Source organism: Haliaeetus leucocephalus, unplaced genomic scaffold (genome assembly GCF_000737465.1).
Source record: "Haliaeetus leucocephalus isolate CR32 unplaced genomic scaffold, Haliaeetus_leucocephalus-4.0 Scaffold417, whole genome shotgun sequence".
In the NCBI taxonomy this organism is placed as follows: domain Eukaryota; kingdom Metazoa; phylum Chordata; class Aves; order Accipitriformes; family Accipitridae; genus Haliaeetus; species Haliaeetus leucocephalus.
The window spans coordinates 3,581,091-3,585,710 of NW_010972853.1; positions in this window are offsets into that span (position 1 = coordinate 3,581,091).

Consider the following 4,620-nt stretch of genomic DNA (forward strand, 5'->3'; position numbering starts at 1 on the left):
ACTAGCTTTCTATAAACTGAATATTACCAGTGAAACAGCATCTCCTGACAGCCCACACTGACAAATTTTCCTATGGTCCCTTCAGGGTGCTGAGGCCTGACCGTTAGGTTTCTAGTGGGATTTTTGTCCTCATGTTCATTGGAGCTGTTTGTGGTGCAATCATTCTCACAGTGGGTTTGTTGGGGTTTTTTAATTGTAAAGCTGTTCACCAGTAGCAGGGATGGCTACTGATTTCTCTCATATGCGTCACTGACCAGACACCAGATGGTGGAAATATTCTGTTCCTACTAATCTGGCCCAGAGTTGGCGATTCAGAGGTGAAAAGCTTTATCCCATTACTAACTGCCTGAGCCATCCTGTCTCCAACCTGCAGGCTAAAGATTAAACAGTTAATAGTCCTGAAGTAAATACCACCCCCTCAAATATCCCATCTACTATACATCCCAAACATCTACTGGGCAGATCTAGGAGGAGATCCATAAATGTCAGTACACTTTGTTGAATGTAAATTCTACCCAAGGAGGAATAAAAAAGAAGAGAGGCTGGTAACATAACAGCATGAATTGGGATAGTACTACTTACACAACAGCTAGAGGGAAAAGTTTACTGCAGATAAAATATCAGGAAAAGTAGAAAATACAAGTAAGCTGTTTGTGAGAAATGCAATCTGGAAAAAGGAGGGGGGGCATCATAACAAGGAAAAGCAAACACAGATGTAAAGCAGAAAATATTAAGATGCAACTCCCTTCTGCAGGTTTCAGAAAAAAATCAGAGTATCAGTATAACACTACACAGTCATAACACCTTAATCAGTTCTGAACAGTAGAACTAGTTTTTTTCAGTTCATTTATCCATCCTACCCTTATAATTTTCTTTGCCTCTGCACAAGTACTTTGCTTTGCTGCACATTCAAGCTTTTAATTTTTATACATTAGACTTCTGTGTTGCATCTAAAATCACTACCAAAATTTCTGTTTTCCACCATAAATTGCCAGAGGAACTACTGTTATATTTGTGAAGATGACACCAAAGATATAATTTGGAGTTCAAGGTAACTGCAAAGGAAACAACTCAAAGAATTCCTGAGCTTGTCTATATCCAGACTCAGTCACCGAAATAATTTAAAAATGCAAATGTGTTTAATACCAATACAAAATTTTAAAATATGAGAACACAAGAGGAAGGAGCTAGTAATTTATTTTTTATATGTAGATATGTTTACATTTCTGTATGTTAGATCTGCATATATTTGGATCTATATTCTTTCACTCCTGCAGAAAAACATGATTCAGATTACATATCAGGATCTTATAAAATCCTATTATGCCTTAATTACCTTATCTAGTTAGACTCCTTTACCCATCTGGAAAATTTGACTATTCAAACCTGTCAAGCAGTGCACAAAGAACTTATTTACAAGGGAACCATGAAAGTAACTGTACAAAAACTGCCCTTGAGAGAGAGGAAAGGGTAAGCATAGCTCCTTGGTGCTATCTTAGATGTCCTAGTGTTCATTCCTCACTTCATGTTTCATACAGCTTCACATATGGCAGGTACAGAAAGTCATGCAGTATATGTAAGTGCTTGGTCGGTTTTACTTCTGATGACCCACTTAGTTCATTTACAACTACGATGTCTCTAAGGACTGAATATACCCCATCTTTTGTCCATAAAGCCATCCTATCACATCAGGCTATGTGTTATAGTAATAGTAGTAAAAAACCATTGTTCTAAGGTAAATTACATACACTGGAATCTCTCACAGGTAATTGTTTTCCTTGAAAATACACAATTAGGCCTTGCCAAAAATTTTAAAATATTAAAAATTCCCCAAGTATACACTTTTCTATATTAGAACTGCAGCTAAAATTGTTTGAGGTTTGAATTTATTGCAAGTAATTATTTAAAAAGCATGACATTGCCTTTCTTCAGCTTCAGTAATAAGATTGATGTAGCTAGCTCTTCTGCCAAAATCTCCTGTTTATACCAGTGTAGCAAATTTGGCTCAAAAACATTAAAATAAGCAATGTTAGAGAAGTATTATTTTCTTAATGCAAACTTCTAACACGTTAAAAGCATCCTACAAGTGTGGTAGACTGGCACTCCTCTATCAGCACTGTGCAGAAGCAGCAGCATTAGATCTTTCCTCTACCAGTCAAATTTACACAAATTAAAAAAAACCCAAACATGAAAAGGAACATGGAATTGGACAAGAAAGTTTCAAAAAAGAATATGAATTTTCAGCACCTTGCAGTTATTACAAGAAACTCTGATTTTTTCCTTAATTTAGAGAAGACCGCAGCAAAAAGTAAGTTAAAAGAAAATAGGCTAAGGAAGATATTTAGAAAAAGTTTAAGGATGCTTAGCTAAGACGACAGTTTTTCCAGGCCCAGATAGCAATGTAAAACAGGTGAGAGTGTGCATATCAAAAACAGAATCAAAGGAAGTGGGAATTCTTAATGGAAATGACTGCAACTGAGCCCTGGGATGATTAACCTGATAATATCAGCAGCTAGATGGTCTGTGGTCATTGCTAAGTAGCCAGGGTACAGCTTGTGTGCTTCTGGAAATGGAACTGGGCCCTTGACATAAATTACATTACTATTACAAAATTTGCCCCCTATGTGGACTTGCAGAACAGCTTCTTTTCAGAAGAGGTATTAAATAACCAGGCCCGGTAACAAAAATATTATTCTGTTTGGCAGCCTTGACTGAACAAACCAGTTGCTCTGCCCTTTAAAAGCTCAACATAAGATCACATCACGTAAGAAGAACTTCTGCCATTTCTGCCACTGTCTAGCGTCAGCATCCAACTTAGCCACATTTAGCTGGCAGCCTTCTAAAAACCATTTGGTATCTTACTATATGCTCCTGACAAACTTCACAGGAAAGGTCTGGTTTGGAAAGCCCAAGCATTTTTAAGTGTGCATCATCTGGTAATTGTCACGTTCTCTAAAACAACCTGTCATTTGTTTCCTTTGATAAATTTTTTTGTCAGCATGCACAGCTCAAAGAAAATAATTTTTAAAAACCCTTACTGACCATATGTACCTGGATATCCACGGCTGAAGTGCTCAGATGAGTAAGAGAACCATGTGTATATTAAACACTATGCACACAGGACAGCTTGAACTGAAACTGCAACATCTGCAAAACTGAAGGTAAAAGTGACATTAGGATGATTAAGGAAACAGGCTATCCTGCAATAGGAGACTAAGACTGTAAGGCTAGCAAAATGAAATTGTTGAGAGGATAAAATTATTCTCTTATGGCAAACAGACATGATAGAAGGTGAGAACTGTTTAAACTATAGGGCAATATTGGCACTAGAATAATAAACAGGACATGAATAAATTTAGACTGGAAATTAGAATGGATTCCTAAGCACCGGGGCATTTGGGGTCAAAAGGGGAATGATCATGGTGAGCGACTCTAATGACTTTTAAGATCGATATGGTTATGAAACTTTTCAGATGAAACATTGCCTGACCCAAGGACTTGATTATATATTAGCAGCTCATTTTTAATGCTATCAAATGCCTTCTTTGTGCAGCAGTTTTGTGTCATAAGCTTGATATCTTATGGATCACCTTGTTTTAAAGTCTGATGATATTGTAAGATGAAAAGCAGGTCACAAAAGTGGTGACGTAGCCTCTGATTAAATCCAGATGGTCCTGCAGTTGTTCAGATGCTGAGGAAATGCTTTAAATTACCAAGTTACAATTTAAATTGTCATGCCCAGTTAACTTATTGAAGAAAGGATGTAATTTGTCAAAGCCTGTCCTCTTGTCCCCCAAAAGTGAGACTAAGGTACACTAGGTAAAAAACTTTCAGCCAAGCCAAAACTTATAAGCCTATAATAGGTACAGATGAAGTCTCTATTTGACAGGGATGCAGTGAGGTGCCTGAGAAAATAACGCACTTCATGTCAGAATTTATGATGGGAGGGAGGAGCAAAGCGAGGGGAGATGTGGAATAAATCTCACCTTTCCCTCCATTTATCACTAAACCACGCCACTTTTCTCACCCGCTTTGGTACATTCTCGGATGTTATACCAGATCAAAGAGAGAATCTTAGTAACACCCATGCCTCGGGAATACTAAAGCTGTTCATACTCAGCTACAATCTGGAGCTAGCATGAGTTTCTCCGCCTGTTTGAGCATCGCGCGCTCATAACCGCGCTTCGTCATTAGTAGCCTGCAGACGTGGTGGGGAGCGAGGGCTGCGAGGTTCCTGATACGATATAAATATTCAAGGATAATTAGACATCAGCAAGCTTTCTCTACGCTGAGCAGCACCAAGCTGGAACGCAGCACCAAACAGCAGCGGCGGTAGCGACAGCTGCAGTTCCGATGCCCGACGCCCGCTGAAGAGCTGGCCCGCCTTCGCGCCTTCTCTGCAGGCCCTCCTGCGGCCCGCGAGGCTGGGCGCAACCCGGGAAGCGAGGAGGCCGGCTGAACCCAGCCCGGGCCTGCGGAGGCTCCACTCGGGGCGGGGAGGTGGTGGAGGACGAGCAGCTTTTCCCAACGAGAAGCTGGACCCCACCGGCACAGGTGAGGCACGGTCAGGCCGAGGGGGCTGGCGGCCCCCAGGCGCACTCGGCCCGGCAGGCGGCGGGA